General features: G+C 39.8%; 1 protein-coding gene and 1 pseudogene across 3 annotated transcripts in view; both read left to right on the top strand.

Annotated features, from left to right (window-relative positions):
- CADPS2 (calcium dependent secretion activator 2) overlaps nt 1-21,986 on the top strand; it is a 729,035-nt gene that overhangs the window by 23,440 nt on the left and 683,609 nt on the right. The window lies entirely within an intron of this gene.
- Nucleotides 11,951-13,919, top strand: LOC138160353 (serine/threonine-protein kinase PAK 4 pseudogene; annotated as a pseudogene).

The raw sequence follows: 21,986 nt of genomic DNA, 5'->3' as shown, positions 1-21,986 counted from the left end.
TGGAGAGAGTGGATACAGAGCACAAGCAGAGAGGTATGAAAATAGTGAACCTGTGTGACCAGTTCATGGGGAGGTGGGGCCAAGGCAAGTGTCAGGAGGGGAGACTGATGCCTTCAAGTTGCTTCTACTGACACTGATTTTTTTTTAAGTTTCTGAGGATTAGTGCTTTGCTGAACAATGCTCAAATGTAGTCTATACTACCTTCAGTTTCTGACTCATTAGGGCATCACTGTGTTATTTTAGTCAACTCTTTAAAAAAAATCAGACATGTTAGTCTCATCATCAGATTTTGTAGTAGTTGCTCAGTTCAGTTGTGTTTGACTTTTTGTGACTGTGAACTATATATACTGTCATTGGGGTTTTCTTGGCAATGATAATTAGGATATTTTGCAGTTTCCCTTTCCAGTGGACCATCAGAAGCCTCCCCTATTTTACTCCCTCAGACCTTGGCTCTAAGGCCTACCATCTTCCGAGTGAGAGAGATTCTCTGCCTCAGATGAGGAACTCTTTGTTTTTGCTTTTTGGAGGGGGGAATGCAGAGCAGTTGGGGTTAAGTGACTTACCCAAGATCAAAGGGCTAGTAAGTGTTAAGTGTCTGAGGCCGAATTTTAACTCAGGGCCTCCTGACTCTAGGGCTGGTGCTCAATTCACTGGCTCCCCAGGATGAGGAACTCTTTAGAACCAAAGAGCATAGTTGTACTAGCAAGCCAATATTCAAAGGCTTAGCCTTTTATTTCAACAACCCTTCTTGGTAGGGAGCTTGATATCCCTCCAGTTAAAGACTTCACCCTATCTTATGGTGACTTTTCAATAAACTTTGCATATTTTATCACTGCAGGCTAGGTTGTAAACCAGATAACACTCATTAGCCTAATTATCAAATATCTATGGGCTTTTGGGTCCTCTGGTTTTTTAAACTTTCATCTCTGCAGTTTATACATGTAGGCAGAGAGGGAGCATTCTTGGGGCAAACATAATAATGATGATAGTAACTAACATTTAAAGTTTGCAGAATGTTTTACATGGCATTTTATTCTCACATCAACTTGGTTAAGTAGGTGGTATTATAAGGCAGCTAGGTGGTGTAGTGTATAGTGCTAGTTCTGGAGTCGGAAGGACCTGAGTTCAAATGTGACCTCAGACACTTACTAGTTGTGTTCCTCTGGGTAAGTCACTTAACCCTGTTTTTCTCAATTTCTTTCATTTGTAAAATGAACTGGAGAAGGACATGACAAGCCACTCCAGTATCTTTGCCAAGAAAGTCCTCCAAAAAATCACGAAGAATTGGACACAATGGAAGAAGACTAAGAAACAACAAAAATTTTTCTCTCCATTTTGGAAACTGAGCCTGAGGGATTAAGTGATGTAACCATGGTCCCATAGCTAGTAAGTATCTGAGGAAGCCTTCTAATTCAGGCTTTTCCCATTCTAAGTATAGAATTCTATCTCTTACACCAAGCTGTCTCTCATGTACATTAGTGTGCATATATTTATAATACACACATCTTTGCTTATCTGAACTTTAGTATGTATCTAATTACAAAAAAATATTGTAGTAAATTTTCTTAACTTCTGTTTTTGGTTCCTGCTTTTCTGCTTTTGGTATTAGTACTGTAACATTTTGATTTCTCATCCTCAAGAAGTATTAAAAACATAAAATAAAAACTATGTATATTACCAAGTTCTGTCTTAAGACAATAGATTTCATGTAAAACTTTATTTTCTTCCTTTTGACTTAAACTTAGAGCTTTTGCAATGGGGGAAAATTCAGACTTTCCCTTCAAATTCTGTGTTTCTCTTTTGATGTGACCACCAGTTTATGACAGTAATAACTACATCAGATAGGACATTTTATTATAGCATTTTAACATATTAAACTTGTAACCATGTTATTTTTTCTTCGAGTAAATATATGTGGAAGACAGTATGGATTTAGGGAGAAGGGAGGTCTTCCCTCATAGTCTCATCCCTGCTCATTTATTATGCCATAATAGCAAGTGACATTAACACAGAACTTTTATAGTTCACAAAGTATATTCTATCTATTACTTCTTGTAATCTCTGTGGCAACCCCATTAGGCAGTTCGAGAAAGTTAAAGATTTAAAAGTTTTTTATATTTGGCAATTAAGAGATTATTGGTGACTTTAGAGAGACTGGTTTCAGTTGAATAATGAAGTTGGAACTTAGGTTATAAAGGGTTTAGAATGGAGAATCAGTGGAAGCAGCAAGTAAAGATGGTTTTCTCAAAGGGTTAGCAAAGAAGGAGGGAAAAGCTGTAGTACTGTAGTTAGCATAAATGGTAGGATCAAATGAGGCTTTTTTAAGAATAGGGGGAATTGGTATGTATTTGTACAAGTCACAGAAGGTACCAATGTATAGGCAGAGTTTGATGGTTAAAGAGACAGTAGTGATGACAGGGGGAATTCTCTTAGAGAAGACAGGATGGGATGATGAAGGATGCTTTTAGAGGAATGTGCCTTGGCAAGGCAAAGGATTTTCTCTTCATGAGAGACAGGGTTGAAGAAGGAGATAGTAGAGGAAGGCCTGAGTGATGAGAGTTGAGGGAATAGGAAAAAGATGGAGCTCTCATCAATTGACCTCAGTTTTATTCTGTGAAGTATAAGATGAAGCTCTAGGGAAGGGATGTCACGATGGGTTTGAGGAAGAATGATAAGGTTTGGAATAGCCTTTGTGGTGAATTGCAGAGATGATTGTTGAGGAGTTTTAACAGGATTGCCTTGCTTCAGTCAGGACCCAGTTAAGATAATGTAACATAAATTTATAGTGGCCTGAGTCACCATAGTTTAACTAGGTAGAAATGAGAATTTAATAACTAATTGGACAAGTAGGTCGAGTTGGAGTGTGAAGTTGAGAATGATGCTAAAGTTGTGGACCTTGTTGTAAGTATGAAATTTACTTAACAGTAGTAAGAAAGTTTGGGAAAAATGTTTTGTGAGGAAAAGATAATTTCTGAGTTAGACGTGTTCAGTTTGAGATGCCAATGAAACCTACTTGCTAAAACATCCATTAGGTAAGTCCATTTTTTTTCTCCTAGTGAACAGGGATTCCTACCAGACTGTGAGATTCCTTAATGCCTTGTGTTCAGTATGGGCTGTTTTATCTCATTATAATTATGCAAGTTTCCATCAAGCTTCCTTCTGATGAATTTTCTATCACAAGACCAAGTAGATCTAAGTAAAATAGGGAAATATTTAATTAGGAGAGAATAGTAAAGTAAATAGATAAAAACTAAGCAATTGTTTGATTCTCTGCGTCCTTCCATACTGGAAGGGATATAACCTCCTCATTCACTAGTGTGAAAGAGATTGATGTCCTGCGAAACTCAAGCCTTGAGGTGAGGGATTGTGATATTGCTGGCACACCTCTTTCTCTTTGTAGCCGGCTCTCCTTCACAACTCTGCAGCTTCACTTCTTCACTGGCATGGTCCCAGAACTCTCTTTGCTTTTCCCCATTCATCTCATTCCTCCAAAACCCTCATTCTCTTTGGTGAAGTTCTCTGCCTATAAAGTTGCCATTCGTAGATCTTCTTGAGGTTCTGCTGCTGTCTGTTGAAACTGTTTGGTACTATGGGAGCTTCTTTCTTGGTTTAGGGGTAGGAGTGTTACTACTTAATGTCTTGTGAGAACAGCCTAGGCCAACATGCCTGAGGGACTAATCAACATTTTTCAGTTCTTTTGTTAGTGGGACGTATGCCACTTCTAGAAGACACGCAAAAAGGGTCTTAAGATGATTGTCAAGACCCTGCTTATTCATCAGTCTTCTTTCCCCAACAAGATAAGGCCCTATATGCTGCTATGTGCACTTCTTCCAGGGCATGCTATATTCCCCTCCCTCCATCCCCAACTGAGAACCATTCTTCCTGCTGTGTCTATAATTAGGGATTGTAATACTTTACTTCTTTTCTTTTGACTTTTTACTCTGTTATTTCTCCACATCCAACTCTGTCATCTTAATTGGATAGGCTCATACTTAATAAGATATTTTTCCTAAATATCAAACAGGATATTAGCAACAGGGAAAAGAGTGAACCAATATTGTTGACTTTTGTTCTGAATTTCCACCACAACAAAAAGTACCTTTGTTGTCCTTATACTTGTTACCAATGTGGAAGATACTCCTTAGATGTGAACTTGCTAAAGAGGCAACCACCTAGCATTCTCTTTAGTTCCACTGTCATCTCAGGCCTTGAAAATTATGGGTACAACATGAAATCTCACCATAAGGGAATTGAGTTGGGGTTGCAAGAGATAATTACCTTTTCAACTTGACTGGCACTTTCTGAATAATACATGCAAACATCACAAGGTAAAGTCTAGATTCTTTTCATCTTTTCTTTTGTAGTTACCTCCCTTCATATTTCTCTAACTGTGGAGCCATATGTATGTTCAACAGAGACTGGTACTATGCCAAAACTCCATTGTCTCTTTCTAGAAAGTTGGGCCCACAAACTTTCAGAAACTTGTCATTGTCTTAGAAGCTGTCTCATTTCTCTTCAGGTAACTGGGATTTACAAAATACAGAATTTCATAATTGGAATGGACCCCACTGGAAATCTACTCCAACACATACTTGAAAAAGAATTTCTCTTCATACCTGACAAGTGTTCTAGTGTCTGTGTGCGGACCAATGAAAGGTTTGCATTGCTTTCTATTTCTAAGGCATCCTATTCCACTTAAAGACAACTTGAATCATTAGGAAACTCTTTCCTAACATCAAATCTAAGTTTAATTTTTTTGTGACTTTCACTCATTGCTCTGCCTTCTGAGGCCCAACAAAGTCAAATCTATCTTCTCTGTGACAACCTTTCATATACTTGAAGACAACTGTCAAATCTTCCCTGAATCTTCTCTTCTCTGGGCTAATTTTCAGTTCCTTCAATGACTCCTCACATAAGCTTGGCCCGAGGCTGTTCACCATCTTGCTTACCCTTGTTAGCTCTCCTTTTCACATAAATCTCCTTTATAAAATGTCTATCTTTTTTTCCCTTAAACCAAGGTCTATTTATACGTTTATACTCATTTTTTGATTATTAAGAATACATAGCCCCACGGTTCCTTTCAAAATGTGAATGGTGATAGGGCTCCAAGTTAGTCCAGTGTTGCTTGTGATTTAACTTCTTGTAGAGTTTATTTCTTGAAGATTTAAAAGACTGTTCATTAAGGCTGTCAGTACATTTAAAATATTTACAGTAAAGTTGTCTGGTATTTGAGAGATTTATACTTTTTGCTTTAGACTGCAGTTTAACATATAAGCTTTTCAGCATATGAGGCAATTTGTCATATACAAGGTTGGCAAAATCAGTTTTACAACTTTGGATCTCTTGATAGAGTAAATAAACTTTGCTTACTGAGTTTGGGAGCACTTTTTATTAGTTAATATTAAAACATCCTTCATATGTTAAGTGTAGTGTGGTTAAAAGGAGATACTAATGTAGAGGCACACTTAGTACCTTAGATTATAATAAATGTTTCAGTAATGTAATAGAGAACTATTCAGATAATAAATAACCCTAAACTCAATAATCCATCACATTTGAATTTTAAAAATATGGACATATATGAGTTTTGACATTTATTTTTGCAAAGCACTTTTTCTTTTCCATTAATAATGATACAGTAAGCCAGATAAATTGGCTATTCCAATGCAGCCAACTCACATCTAACATATATTCACATGGCTAAACATGGCCTCATATCTTTTTGATGTGGTAGCATGATTTAAAGGACTCCAGCTTGAAGTTTTAAGCACTTATCAGTAAATTCTAACAGCTTTTCCTTGTTACATAAAACAGAACATCCCTGTGGGGCCTGTAAACTTCCTATCTAAATTACAAACCTATGAGCCCATGGCTATTCATCTCTAGTAATCATTATAAAAGAAGAAAGAGGAGAAATAACTGTTGGTGTCGTATCAGACTCACTTTGATATTTCTATTTCTGGTGGCATTGTCAGAGAAATAGTGTAGTTGAATGAATAAAGAGCCAGGAGGGCTGACACCTACTAGCTTTATGACTCTGGGCAGTCTAAATCTCAATGCTCTAGGGGATTTTCTAAGACTAATTATTGCAGAGAAGATATTGGCCTGTATTGGTAGAGAACATTTTCTCACCCGGGAGTTCTGTATATCAGTGAGAACTCAGGTCCAGTCCCTGTTCCTGTTTCTGCTGTCTTACATCAGCTGACTTTCCATATTTTAAATCCTGCCTTAATCTTTGAGATTTTCTACATCCCTCAAGTCTTTTCTGATTTCCTAGAACCAAATTTATAGCTGATGCTTTAAACAAATGTTTTATTGATACTCTTTATATCACTGTCACTTTCAATGAGTCCTCACCCCTTGTCCCTGTAGTCTTCTCATAACAAAACAAGTACAGTTTATTTTATTTTTTCGTTTAAGTCAGTGCATGGCCATGTCTGAAGATTCATGCCTCATTCTGCACCTGTGGTATACCACCTCTTCTCTAAGAAGCAAGAGAAATATGTTTCACCTTCAGTTTTCTGATGTCACCATTGAACACTGAATTAATCAGAGTTCTAAAATCTTTGGATGTTTTCCTTTGATTTGTAATGTAAATTCTTCTGGTTCTGTTTACTTAGCATCAGTACATGCAAATTTTCTCTGCTTTCTTCACATTAATGTTATTTTTTTGACAGTGTACTAATAATTACATTACTATACCACCATTTTTTTTTCAGAAATTACCCAATCAGTAAGTACTTATTTTTCAGTTTCTGTTATAAAAAAGTGCTACTATCAGTATTTTTGTTTATGTGGAATATAGCCTAACAACTGTGCTGAATGAGGGCATTAAAAATTGATGTTATCCAACATCAACTGGGCCCTCCCTGTAGCAAGGGAGTCTTTTTATTCCTCCCTAATTGATTCCTTATCTCATTCCAGTTAAAGCTAATCCAAAGCTTTTCTTTTCACCTCCTTGCTCCCCTGCTTCCCCTTCTTTTCTCTTTTCCAAAAGAGGAACTTGACTCAATTTACTTAGGAATTTATGACACTTCACTTTGAACTTCTTCTCCCATTCTATTAATTTCAAGACCCTCAACATCATCTGACACTCTCTCTGCCTTTCCCTAGTTTCTCTACCAAAGAGGTTATCTTTTTTTTTCTTTTTGGAGAGCAATTGGGGTTCAGTGACTTGCCCAAGGTCACACTGCTAGTAAGTGTTAAGTGTCTGAGGCCGAATTTGAACTCAGGTCCTCCTAACTCCGGGGCTGGTGCTCTATTCACTGTGCCTGCGCCACCTAGCTGCCCCCAAAGAGGTTATCTTAACTTTTTCTTGGTCATCCTCTCCTGTCTTCTACAGTAGATTGCATCCTCAATCATTCTCTGTTTCTTCTTACCCCCTCTCTCTCATACCCTAGTCCCAGCAGCCCCTCCCTTTGATTGGATGCACCCCAAATCTCCTTTTAAAGAGGGCACCCAACTTAGCTTTAATGCCTTCAAAATGGGAAACCTTTCTATTCATCCTGTAATCCCCACCTCTAGTTTCATCTTTCTCATAAGTATTGTCTTCCCCCATTAGAATGTAAGTGTTCCTGAGGACAGAGCCTTTTTTTTTAACCTTGTATTTGTATTCCTAGAGCTTAGTATGGTACTTGGAATGTGGTAAGCACTTAATAAAAGCTTGCTTAACTGGGTAAAAGTATAATTTGGTTCCCCTTTTTTGTATTTGCAAATGGTTTTCCAAAATATTAATCTGTTGTTTGCTCTGACCATTCCAGCTTGATAGAAATCCTCCATTTCTGTTAATTAAAATATTCTGATGCTAAATATAGCTTGTAGAATCAGGCAGATCTCTCCCAGTCCCTGTATCCCTGCTTTGGTGCTATTCATGTCTCAAAGTAACATTAGTCAGGAGACTTCATTTCTCCTCCTTGCTTTGAAAATGATAGCATAACAGTGGGTAAATTTAAATCTAGCTGTAATGAAGATAGTTATCACCTAGATAATGAGGTAATGAATAGTCATGTAAATATGATATTTGTATTGTACATCATTAATATTATATTTTTCCTAATTTAAAAATGTGCTAATCCACATTTTTCACTGTGTAGTGTGTGTTGATGTCATTTATGTAGAAGTTGGTAGGATTTTTGAAATCTTATAAATATATTCTGATAATATCAGAATTACTATGACATGTATTTATTATTGCTAGAATACCTGACACTGAAATTGTATCTATAAAGGAAAAGGTTGAAAGATATCTGGTTTGCGCCTGCTCTGTAAAGCAAGAGGGAATGGAGGACAGTAGGTAGAGTATTGGATTTGGAGTCAGGGAACTGGGTTCTTTGAATCCTGTCCACTTTGGCTTTAGGTGAGTCACTGGAGAGCTCTGAGAAATTCAGGTGTTTTTTTTTCTTTTAAATTCTTTTAAAGTTAGAGGGTTGGACGAAATGACCTTTAAAGTACTTTCTAGCTTTCAATATATGAGTATCAGCAGCAGCAGCAACAACTAACATTTATAAAACATGCCAAGGTTTACACATTGCTTTTTAAGTATTGGTCAGCTAGGTTGTGCAGTGGATAGTGTCTGACTTAGAGTCAGAAGGACTCATCATTTTTAGTTCAAACCTGACTTCAGACATTTACTAGCTGTGTGATCCTGGGAAAGTCACTTAACCCTGTTTGCCTCAGTTTTCTCATCTATAAAATGATCTGCAGAAGGAAATGGCAAACCATTCCAGTCAGTATCTTTGCCAAGAAAACCCTAAATGGGGTGATAGAGAGTTGAACATGATTGAAATGACTGAACAACAGTAAAATTGTAAGTATTATCTTATTTTTTAACTGTACAACAATCCTAGGTTGTAGGTGCTATAATTATTTCCATTTTAGAAAAACTTAGATATATAGGTTAAATGACTTGTCCAATCTATCTGAAACAAGAATGTATCTGAGGAAGGATTTGAAGTTGGGTCTTTCCTTACTAAGGGTCCAGTGCTCCACTGTGCATACCCACTGTAGATACATATCTCCTGTACATAATAATAATAGTAATAATAAACATATGCAATTTGTAAGAAGTAAAATGACATTTAGTAATTATATATTATGTACATGTAGTAAATAAATATATACACATATAAAATATGTGTAAAGCAAGGAGTAAGGAATATGATACTTAGTAATTATACATATATACAGCAAGTATATGTAATTTGTGTAAAGTAAGGAGTAAAGAATGCTAATATTTAATAATAATTTATAGATTTTATCTTTGGACAGAAAAGTGAACAGGATTTTAATTTCTATTTATTTTAATATAGCTTCAAAGTATTTTGGTACTTAAATATATGAGTCTTAATATGAGTAGTCATGATTATTTTGTAGTATTCTGCCTGTATCTGTAACCCTTGAACCTGAGGGCACAGACTTGTCTGCAAGTCTGGTCTCACTTTACATCATTCTTAGGCATAGAAAATGAAAAGTCAGTAGTGCATCACCAGAGAGTCTTGCTTCTCATTCTCATCTGACCTTTGTGTATCAATTCTACAATAATTAGTTCCCCATAATCAGTACCTAAACTAAAAAGTTGGTATAGAATTTTAGAGCTAAGAATACATCCATAAACTTGAAGATGTTTGTATGAAGGATCAATATCATAATATTTTCCATTTTAAAATTTTATGTTGACTGATTTTGTTCCTTTATCCTTTAAAGTTCTATTGAAGAAACTTCCAAATTTTATGTTGTAATTTGTGCTATTTGAGCTTTATTAGAGTTATGGTGAGATAATCAGTTTTATATTGGATTATTGATTATTTGCCTGAGCATTTTGTGTGTTGTAGCTACAATATATAGAAAAGAGGTACAGAGATTAGTTGTCACAAAATTTATTTAAATCCTGCTTGAGCTTTTCCTTTTTTGTTTGTTCCTAAGCATGTGTTGACTTGATAGCTTCTTAGCTAAATGTCTGAACATGAAAGAGGCTCAATTCCTCTTTCTTCTTTGTAATATTTCTCTTGGTTAGAAGCAGCAGATTCTCCCTTATGCCCATTAGCATGAAATCCTGTAGTTAACTTGAAATTCCTACATGGTTAGCTTAAGTTCCTTCTATGTTGTGCTGTTGATACATAGTGGGCTTGGCTTACTGGCTTTCTCCTTCCTGGTTTTTCTTGCTGCTATTACCTGTTCCTCTGTTTCTTGTTCTCTCTCATCACGCAGTGACTGTGAAGGACATAGCTTTCTTCCCTTCCCTTGCTTTTTAGAAATAGCTCAGAACCCTTAACTCAAAAACCTTAGGTTTTTAAAAGAGAGTTTAAATGTTAAGGGGAAAATATAATAATAGAATATAAGTATTATATTCTAGGCATATAATGATGTTAAGAGTCAGTGGTCATGTAAAATACCTCATGTTAATACCTTGAAGAAATTGTGTCTTTCCCTTTTTTAGCTACTTTCCCTTTACTGAGTGACCTTTCACTTTCTCCAGGTGTTCTCCTTGGATAGAGTGAATCCATCTTTGAAGAGAACCAGGACCAACCTGCTAAAGTGGTTTGCATCTCAGCCATTGCTGCTCCATTTCCCATAACCTTCAAAATTAATATGGAATCCTAAAGCTTGAGTCAGACCTCATATTTTATGAGCCCCCCTGCTTCAGGCTTGCCTCACAGGCTTCAACCTTACTTTACTCTAATTTTTTCTGACCACATACTCAAAACTACTAATTCTTTTGGGAATGTCTTCTGCCCCTTACCCTCTTTCTGGAGCCCCTGATGTTCTCTCTTCTTATCTTCTTGACCCATTTTCTTTTCCCAAGTCTGATTGGAGCATCTATGTCTACTATTGATATTTGTGTTACTTCTGCATCTATTGGCCTAGACTATGGCGCTGAGAGCATAGACAAGGCCTATCTATCATTGGTTATTATCAATTTTTGGTTTATACCTATTATTGATTGACTATCTTTTCCTTCCTTGGTCTGGTTTTGTTCATGTTGCTTTTAGTATGACCTTCTTTTCTAGACTGCTGAACATTCTGATCTATATAAGAAGAGATTTTGTTTCATTCCTGCTCTCCTTTATTTGACTGAACTTATAGGATAAGTTTCTGCTAGCTTCAGTGTACACCCAATTGGCCCTGGTCACTTGCATTCAGATTTACTGGTAAAAAAAAATTGCTTTAATTGATAGGGCATATCAATGAACTGTTCCTTGATCTATATATAAGGCTGGTATCATAGAGTAAATGTAAGAAGCAATATAATCAGCCAGAGAAATTCATGGAATAATAATAATAATGATTAGAAAAGGGAAAGGAAGAAACATTTATATAGTACCTGTTATATGCCAGACATTATGCTAAGTACTTTTACAAGTATTTAACTCATTTGAAATTCCCAACAACTTGAGAGGTAGATGCTATTGTTATCCCCAATTTATGTTGAGGAATATAAGGCAAACAGGTTAAGTGACTTGCCCAGAGTCATATAGGTAGTAAGATTCTGAAGTTAGATTTGAATTCAGGTCTCTCTGACTCCAGGTCCAATGCTATATTCACTGGCCTGGAAATCAGGAAGATCTAGGTTCTTAACATGGTACTTAACACATGATAGGAACTTAGTAAATCCTTATTGACCAATTGGTTCAAGTTCCACCTTTGATCCCTACTGTGACTATGTGTTCCTGGGAGAGTTAGCGAACCTCTTAGTGCTCTAGGCAGCTCTCTAAGAATCTCTCAAGCAATGTGCTGATGTATATGTAATGTTGGCAATTCTCTTGACCTAGAGGAATGGGACCCTTGTGAGATGTGTATCTGTCAGCAGGGGTAGGATAACTGTAACTCAAAAATAGGAGGCCAAGAAACATGGTGGCAGCGATAGCAGCGGTGGCGGCTCTGGCCTGGGTGAGCTGAGGTGTCTCAAGGAGGGGACTGAGCCCCGGGAGGCACAACGACATAGCAAGGGAGCAAGGCCTCGTAGCTGGGATACGGTGACAGCAGCCCACACACCATGTTTGGGAAGAAGAAGAAGAGGCTGGAGATCTCCGCCCCATCCAACTTGGAGCACCGTGTGCACACAGGCTTGGACCAGCAGGAGCAGAAGTTCACCAGGCTGCCTCAGCAGTGGCAAGGGCTCATTGAGGAGTCAGTCGGGCGGCCTAAGCCCCTCATTGACCCTGCCTGCATCACCGCCATCCAGCATGGGGCCCTGAAGACCATCGTTCGGGGGAGCAAGGGCTCGAAGGATGGGGCCCTCACGTTGCTGTTGGATGAGTTTGAGAACATGTCTGTAACCCTGCTCCAACTCCCTTTGTGGGGATAGCCCTCCCCCACCCCTGCTGGGTCCTCCAGCCCCACCTCATGCCCCACCTCACCAAGAGAATGGGCTCATTGAGGCCGAGGGGATGGAGGGGTCATGCCTGGGCCCAGGAGAAGGGACACCTGGAGTCTGGCGGCAGGGGTCCCTCAGAGGGTCGGAGTCGAGTAGCTGGGAGCAAAGACCATGGTGGTGGCGGTGAGGCTAAGTGGGATGGGACAGAGAAGAGGCCCAAGTCATCAGGGAAGGGAGCCTCGGGCCACCCAGGGAGCCCCCAGCCACCCTGGGACAAACGACCCCTGTTGGGGCCTGACGTCTGGACCCCATGGCCCCCAGGTCCAGGAGGTGGGGCGAAGTCATCAGCCGGCAGGCCATTTAACACTTACCCGCGTGCTGACTCGGACCACCCCCCAAGGGGCACAGGGCCCCAGGGAGAGCCCCATAATCCTGCCCCTAACGGTCCCTCCTGCAGGAGGTCTCCCTCCACACTCCTCTGCCAAGCCGCTGCCCCGTACTGCCCGGGGACCAGAGCCTGCCCCTGCCCCAGGGACCCTGAGCCCACATGCTTCAGAACCCCAGCTGGTCTCTCGTGTGCTCCCCTCTCCTTTGGCCCAGCTGGCCATGCCCCCATCTGGCCTCCGCTCGCCCCAGAGGGTGTCCCATGAGCAGTTTCAAGCTGCGTTGCAGCTTGTGGTGGACCCAGGCGACCCCTGGTCATACGTAGACAACTTCATCAAGATTGGTGAGGGCTCCACGGGCATCGTGTGTATTGCCACGGTCCGAAGCAGCAGCAAGCTGGTTGCTGTGAAGAAGATGGACCTTCAGAAGCAGCAGTGGCGAGAGCTGCTGTTCAATGAGGTGTTCATCATGCGAGATTACCAGCACAAGAATGTGGTGGAGATGTACAACAGCTACCTGGTTGGGGATGAGCTCTGGGTGGTCATGGAGTTCCTGGAAGGGGGAGCCCTCACAGACATTGTCACTCACACTGTGCTCCATACCCAGGGCGTGATCTACCGTGACATTGAAAGTGACTCAATCCTGCTGACCCACGATGGGCAGGTGAAGCTCTCTGACTTTGGCTTCTGCGCCCAGGTGAACAAGGAAGTGCCCAGAAGGAAGTCCTTGGTGGGCACTCTCTACTGGATGGCTCCCAAGCTCATCTCCTGCCTGCCCTATGGGCCTGAGGTGGATATGTGGTCCCTAGGAGTTATTTCAATGAGTCACCCTTGAAAGCCATGAAGATGATCCGAGACAACCTGCTCCCTAAGCTAAAAACCTGCACAAGGTTTCCCCCTCTCTGAAGGGCTTCTTGGATTGCCTGCTGGTTTGGGACCCGGCGCAGAGAACCACAGCCAGTGAACTGTTGAAGCACCCATTCCTGGGCAAGGCGGGCCCCCCAGCCAGCATTGTCCCCCTCATGCGCCAGAATCACATGAGATGTGACTGGGCCCCCACCCCCACCCTTCCCCTAACCAAAGAAGCACCTCAGAGGGAGCTGCCCCCAGCCTGGGAGACAGAGTCCTCTGCACCTGAAGCAGGGGAGAAGATCAAGGGATCACCCCAGCCCTGGCTTCCCCTCTTTCATTTGCTCGGTGCCTCCTGGCAGGTGGACCCCTAACTGGATGGACTTGGTCTGGTCATTCCATGGCCCCTTCAGACCCTTCTGGGGAACTCAACTACTGAGTTTCAGTTTGGATTTTTTGATGTTTTTAAAATAACAAGTTGGGAGCAAGGGGGGCATCAAGGCTCTCCTTTTGGAGTGGAGACCCCACCCCCACCTCTGCCTCAATTGGGGGATGATTGGCTTGACACTGGAAATCTGCAGGCTAGGGGAGCATCCCCCTGGCCCAGGCAGAGGAGTACTTAGGCTCCTGCCAGCTCACCCTGCAAGAGAGGGCTGTTTGGGGTGGGCATGTGCGGACAGAAGAGCCACGCGGCCTCAGCTCATGGCAGTGTCTTCTGTGTGTTTCTTAGGTCACTGTCTTGTATGTCTGTACATGTTTGCAAGGATCTTTGGACTTTGCCTGTGTCTCTGGGGCTTTTGTGTGTGCATGTCTGTCTGGCTGGTGTGAACCTATGTTGACATGCTCAGTGTGTGAAAAGCTGTTTTCTTTTCCCACTTCCAAGCCAGTTGGGAGGCCGATCGGGAATGTCTGCCTGCCTCTCCTTCTGCTGATGTCTGATTACTGGCAGGTTTAGGGAGCCTCTCTCCTCTGGCCTCTGCTGAGAATACTACTGTGCTCCTATGGGACCCTCTTTTTTTTTTTTAAAAAGAACTATTTATATTGTCATTCATAACCTATGGCCCTGGCTCCATGGGGGGTCCTCCAGGAGCCAGGGCCCTATATTTGGGAAGCCATGCTGCAGGCCTGGTCCCCCAGTTAGTTTTACAAGTAAAATGTTTTCCTTCATTTCTGAGAAAAAAAAAAAAACAGGAAGCCAAACTGAAAGGAAAGAAATTTATTAGTATACTAAGAAGACTGATAGCAGCAAGAGTGTGGATTTGGTTTTTAAACATTTCAGGAATGTTTAGAGTACACAGTCAGTCACCAGCATTCTGTAGCAACTTATAATAGATAAAGAATTTCACAGGAGAGGGGTTGTGTAGAGAAAGGGGGTATCATTGAAGGGATCAAATGGGAATATTTGGAATACAACTGGCAGGATTTATTATTAGAAAAAAAACCATTTCTCAGTCAAGGACTGAAGACAAGAGGAACTCAACAAATAATTTTGCAATTGTTAAAAATGTCCATTTGGACAAAACTGCAAATGTCTCTCATCCAAGGACAACAAATACTTGTTGCAGTATTGAATGAGACCATCTGCATTACAGTGTCCTTGCTTTGGCTCTGTGTGTGTGTTTGTGTATGTGTTTTGTTTTGTTTATTACTATGCCACTAAGTAGTTGAGGGGTTACTGTCCATCAAAAGGTTGAGAAAGTGATTGTGGTTCCTGTTGCTCCCCCTTCCCACCTTGGGAGAGAGAATTCTTAAAGAGGAATAAGCAAGATACTATAGTAATTAGGTTAGGGGAAAGATAGATACCTTCTAGCTGAGAGGTAGTTTATGGAGGAAATCTTCATGGAGAAGCTGGCATTTGGATAGGACCTTGAAGGATAAGTTGAATAGATTCAGGTAGTGCAGTGGATAGATGGCTGGGCCTATGGTCAGAAAAACTCAAGTTCAGTTATGACCTTGTACTCTTATTAGCTGTGTGACCTCAGCAAGTTATTTAACCTCTATTTACTTCAGTTTCTTCAACTGTAAAATGAGGATAAAAATAGCACTTACTCCCAGTGTTTTTGTAAGGATCAGATGAGTACCATATTTTTAAAGAACTTGGCACAGTGCCTGGCACATAGTAGGTACTATATAAATATTATTACTATATCAAACACTGATGCATTTGGAAAAGGTAGCCTAATTTTACAGCAAATTCACAAAGATATGAAAACTCAGAATATGATCAAGGATGTGCTATATTGTTTGGTTTGTCTGGAGTACTGAGTAAATGGAAGACTTAGCTGTGTGAGATAAGTCTGCATATGTAGTCTGGAGTGAGATTGTGGAGAACCTTGAATGTAAATCTAGGCACCTTGGATTTAATCTAATTCATTCAGTAAACATTTATTAAGTGCCTACTATGTTTGGGGCACTGTGCTAAAGGCTGAAGATACAAAGAGAAGGGAAAGATAGGCCCTGCCCTGAAGGTGCTTACAATCTAATGGATGAGACAGTATACAAACAGATATATACAATGCAAACTGCATGAGGGATAAAAGGGAAATAAAAGAGGGAAAGCACTGGAAATAAAAGGAACTATTGAAGGCTTCCTATAGAAGGTCAGCTTTTAGTTGGGACTTAAAGGAGTCCAGGGAAGTCAGTAGTTGGAGAGGAGGAGGGGAGGAAGAGTGTTCTACACATGGGGGACAGCCAGAGAAAACGCTCGGAACGGAGAGATGTCTAATTCTTGGAATAGCTGGAGGCCAGTGTCACTGGATGGCAGTATACCTGTTGGGGAGTAAGGTGTAAGAAGACTGGAAGGATAGGAGGAGGCTAGGTTGTGAAGGGCTATGAATGCCAAACAAAGCATTGTGTATTTCCTTCTACTACCAATAGGAAGTTGCTCAAATTTATTGGGTAAGGAGTTGACGTGATTGGACTTGTCACTTGGAAAGTCACTGTAGTGGCTGAGTGGAGGTTGGATTGGAGTAGGAAGAAACTTGAGGCATATAGACCCATCAGCAGGCTATTGCAGTAAACAAGGCATGAGGTTATGAAGGCCTAAATTAGTGGTGGAAGTGTCAGAGGAGAGAAGGGGGTGTGTTTAAGAGATGCTGCAAAGGTGAATTGACAGGCTGGGGCCACAGATTGAATAGGAGGGGTGAGAGATAGTAAGGAATCCGGGATGACTCCTCAGTTGAGAGGACCTAGGAATATAGTCTTGTTCTCTACAATAATAGGGGAGGGTAGGCAGTGGGGAGATTTTAGGGGAAAAGATAATGAGTTCTGTTGTGAACATACTGAGTTTAAGATGGCTACTGGAACTCCACTCCAAGATGTTTGTAAGTCATGGAGATGTGAGATTGTAGGTCAGCAGAGAAACTGGGGCAGGAAAGGGAGATTTGAGAATCGTCAGCATAGAGTGATAATGAAATCTATGAGAGCTGATGGAATCATTGAGTACAGAAGTGTACAGGGAGAAAAAGAGGGCCCAGGACGGAATTCTGAGAGAAGCCTTTGGTTGGAGAGTGTGATATGGAGGATGATCCAGCAAAGAAGACAGAGTGGGAGTGGTCAGATAAGTAGGAGAAAAACCAGGAGAGAGAAGAGAGGATCAAGGAAGGGAGAGTGATCAGCAACAGCTAAGACCCTGGTTGTTCATCCTTCATTCTCGAAGGGGACCAATAACATCAGGAGGGTATCTTGTTTTGCAGATGAGTTGGATTCAAGTGAGGCAGAGCTGCTTAAGGTCATCAGGCTCACTCTGTTCCCCAGAATCATCAGAGTGCAGTGGCAAGAGATAGGTCAGGATGAGTGGTGAAGGCTCCGGCTGCAGTGGGAGACCTTGACCTTTTTATATACTAAGGCCTTTCCCAGGTCTCACTTTGTCTGAGGCAGTACCCATTCAGTAATTAAAGGCTAGATAGAGATTGAGGCAAAAGATGGCTCAGTTTGCCTTCATAAAAGAATCAGTTTGGGAGGGGAAGACTCTCAGAGTTTCTGTTCAGAACAAGAAACGCTTGCTATTTACAGTCACTGTGAGGGATTGCTTGAGCAAGTAGAAGGTTAGTGTTGGTAAGGAGTAAGGGTACTTTATAATGTGAAACAGGAGTGAAGGAGGAGACAGTGATGGAAGGCATTTGAGTGAAGGGAGGTGAGGAAAAGGGGAGAAGAGGGAGTTGATGATGAATGGTCCCATTTTTTTCTGTAAAATATGAGGCAAAATTCAGAACTGAGAGAGTGGGGAGAGGTTGAACCCTGAGAGGTTTGAGGAGGAATGAAGAGGTTTAGAGGAACTGTTGTGGAGAATAGGATAGTGAGGTGATTAAAGGAGGTAGAGTAGAATTGCCTAGCAGCAGTGAGGGCCCAGTTAATGTTTTATGTTACATAAATTTGTAGTTGACCCAGTAAGAACAGTTGTTTAATTTTCTCCACCTTCATTCAGCAGCATTTGTATGGGTGTGAAGGTGACAAATTATGGGGAGTGATCCAAGCTGAAGCTTGGCTGGGTATAATGAGTGATAAGGGAAAAGGGGCTGGTGATTCTAAAGAGGAGTTGTACAATGGAGAGTTGAATTGGTTCACCAAGGAGTCAAGAAGAGAAGAAAAGAGCCATCACTGCAAGCCTGGGAGAGAATTGAGGGGTCAAAGAATTGAAAGTTACAATGAGGATGAAGAGTGATGTGAGGGAAGGAAGAGGGAGAGGTGAAAAGCCTTATTGTGGGCTTTCATAGAAGTGATAATTGTAGGATAAGGAGATTCTTGAAGATGGAGGTGATACATATGATTGTGGTGGCAACATCAAGGGTATGATCATTTTTGTCTGTGGCTCAAGTGGGGTGGAGGAGTAGCTCAAAAGGTGAGGAGGCTGAGGTATGAGTGGCTAGAGTATTTGAGGGAGACTCAGTATATGTTTTGAAGTCCTCTAGTATTTGGGCAGGAAACAAAGGCAGGTATTGAACTCATTGAAGAAGGAAGAGGAGTGACCTGGGAGGGGATCTGTAGACCACAGCTGCCAGGACTTTCATTGGGTGGTAGCTACGAATACCTCTCAAAGGAAGAGAGATTGCTGAGTGATAGCTGCTCAATGTGAGTTAAGCTATTGTGATAAAGTAAAAGTTAATAGGAAATTAGAGCCTGCATTAGGAATCAAGAGACGTGGATTCATGATTGAGTGTGTATACACTGTGTGTGTATCCATGTGCCTTTTTCTCCTTGCTAGATTATAAATTCTTTTGACACCAACCTGTGTCTGCATTCATCTTTGTATTCTTAGTACTTAGTACTGTAGCCTGTTAAGTAGTAGGTACGTTAATAAGTTTGTTGGGTTTAATCGAATTATATAATTTTTCCTTTTTGTTCTTTTAGTTTTAATTATGTGTATTGGACTCAAGAAGGGGAAAGTTGTTCTCTTTCAGTTACCATGTGTTTGTTTAAGGAAACAGCAACTCATGGGAAATGGTTACAGATTTTAGCCTATCCCTCCTTTAGAAATGAGAGCTGTGCCCAAAAAGTATTGCTGCTTTGATGAAAGTTTTTGTTTTCCCAACTGTTGCCCTTTAGCACCTCTGTAGGATGAGGGTGTTTCTAAATACTTGAATCATGCGGGATATTGTTATTTTTACTGGTAACTTCCAGATATACCAGTTCTGTGTATTTATTTCTCTCATTGCAGTCTTTTTGGAATGCGCTTGTCTTGTATCCGTTTTTCTTTTTAAAGCCTGGCAGTCTGTTCAGCTTGCTTCCTATAATTGTCTTTAAAATAAGATGAGAATTTTCTAAGCCTTTCAATTATTTTATTCTACATTGAGTACTGTAGAAAGGTTTCTTTTCTTTTTTCTTTTCTTTTTGCTTCCTCTTCTTCTTCCCCTTTAACCTTCTTGAGTTATAAGAGCATGTTGTCTAAAGAGAGCATTTAAAATTTCAGAATGTATTTTTAAAATACCAGTTTAAAATGCAGGTAAATCTTTGTCAGGTACAAAGTACTATACAGGTAATGAGAATTCTTCTGTTTGATTTTTATAGTGTGCCAAGAATGAATGGATTTGAACACTTGAATTGTCTTTCAAGGTTGTGTGTTGTGTGTGGCATTGACAAAATTATTCATGTTTACATGCTCTTGTGAGCACATCCAGGCAGTTTTCTAGTTTATGATTATTCCTTACATAGTTACAAAATATTAAAATTGGAAGGAGTTCTTGGGGGTCATGCAGTACACCTAACTTAACTAAGGTAGCTGTTGATACTATTCCTTAACCAAGAGTCTACACAACTCACCATAAATACTAGAAATGCTTCTTTCCTGATAATTCTGGGTATATTTGAGATTTTTTGGTCTTTTCTTACTTGCAGCTGATCTTCTCTCTCTACTTGCTTGATTACTATAGATAGAGCCTTGGGACTTGTACCCCCTACTTTGGGGGTGGGTAGGTGGTTTATGAGGAGCAAAGTAACCTGTTTTCATTGAAGCCTTTGGAGTTCTATAAAGGGAAGATGTGATTCCAGTAACTCAAATTGAAACTTAGCACTTTGTCATATAAAAATTATAATATCAATTATAATATCTACAATATAGTTACATAAATGAGCTCTCCTGAGCTAGCCTCAGGACTACCTATGAATATTAGGGTTCTAAGGTAGCTGATTTAGAATTTCAGAATGTACTTTTTTGGCAGCCTGCATTTGACTTTTTAAAAATCTTAATTTTATTTTAACCTTTTTATATAACTAATTTCTGAGTATGCTTTCTGCCCCTTCCCCTATCCATCAATATATCCTTTATAACAAAAAAATAAAAGATAAAGATAAAAAAAAATTCAGTAAAACTAACCAAACCATCACCTGAATTTGACAATATAGGCGCCTCTCTCTCATATATTATGTCTGTGTGTGTATCATATACACAGTATATTCCCATACTTATTGCCCCCTACTTTTACAAAGAATGGAGAGAGGTGCATTTTCTTAACTTTTCCAGAATCAAGTTTGACCATTATAATTATATAGTATTCAAGGTTTTTTTTTTTGTGTGGGGGTGGGAGTTCTCTGTTTGCATTGTTGTATATCTCTGTGTGTATATATGTATATACATACATATAAATATATGGATCTGTTTATTGCCACTTTTTATAAGTTTGTCTATATTCTCATTGTTCTCAGGATTAATCATATTCATTGTCTTTTATGATGAAGAAATGTTCCATTCCATTCATGTACTACAATTTGGTCATCTCAAAATGATGAGTATCTACTTTGTTTTCAGTTCTTTGCTGTCACAAAAGAAATGCTATGAATATATTGGAATTTATAGGACTGTTTGTTATTCTTTTTCCTTGGGTTCTATGCTATGATAATTTTAATAACTTTTTTTTAGCGCAATTCTGAGTTGCACTCTAAAGTAGATAGGCCAATTGACAGCTCCCCCATGCACCTATCCATGTGCCCATCCTGATGACATTCCTCCAATTTTGACTATTCACATCTTTTGTTATCTTTTACTGGGCACGTGGTAAAATGTCAGAGTTGTTTTGCTTTGCATTCATCTTATTATTAATGATTTGGAGCAATCTTTTATGTATTTTTAAATAATTGATAACTCATGCGAAGCTTTTATGCATATAACTTGACTGCTTATCTTTTGGGAAATGGTACTTGGTCTTAAATATCTGTATTAATTACTAATATATCATGATTATATGACCTTTAATTGCTTCTAACTTTTTCAGTTAAGAAATGGCCTCATAACTGTGAAAGTTGTTTAATCTGGTTCTCTTTATTTTTTTCCTTTTGGAGGGCAATTGGGGTTAATAATTTAATTAATTCAAACTGTCTATGCTGTATATAACCTGTACAGCTCAGAAGTATAGTTATAAATGGAGTTCAGTTGTAACTCCCTGTCCCATTTGATCATCATCCCTTACTAGTCTCTGCAGATGTATAAGAAGAAAAAAGAGAGATGGATCCTGTGAAGGAAAGCATAAAAAAAGGGGGGGGGGAATGAGAGAAGCCTTCATTTTCTCAAACTCCTGTCAACTTCCTCTTTCTCAATTTTAAAAAATAAATTGTATAATATTAGTATTAGTTTAAAGCTTGACAGATTTTCCTTTGAATCCATCAGAACCATACATTTCCTTACCTTACCCCCTTTGGTGTTTACAGGGGAAGGCCAAGGAAAAGAATAATCATTCATATAGTGATTACTGTATGCCAGGCACTGTGGTAAATGCTTTTCAGATATCTCATTTGTGATAATTTATAGCTAGTTCTATCCCCCCCCACCATTGGATTATTTAAGACTTCTATTTAGTCTTCTACTTGAGTATTTTATATTTTTGAAAATATTTCTCTATTTCTTTTTGTCTTTTTAGTTTTATTAATCTATAATTTCGCATCATAGGTTAGGTTGGGGTTAAATGACTTGCCCAAGGTCACATGGCTAGGCTTTGTGTTAAGTGTTTGAG

Source organism: Petaurus breviceps, unplaced genomic scaffold, assembly GCF_028583685.1.
Source record: "Petaurus breviceps papuanus isolate PSGF00001 unplaced genomic scaffold, PetGlider_PUasm1.0 181, whole genome shotgun sequence".
NCBI classification, from domain to species: domain Eukaryota; kingdom Metazoa; phylum Chordata; class Mammalia; order Diprotodontia; family Petauridae; genus Petaurus; species Petaurus breviceps.
This window is presented reverse-complemented; position numbering and strand designations above follow the sequence as displayed.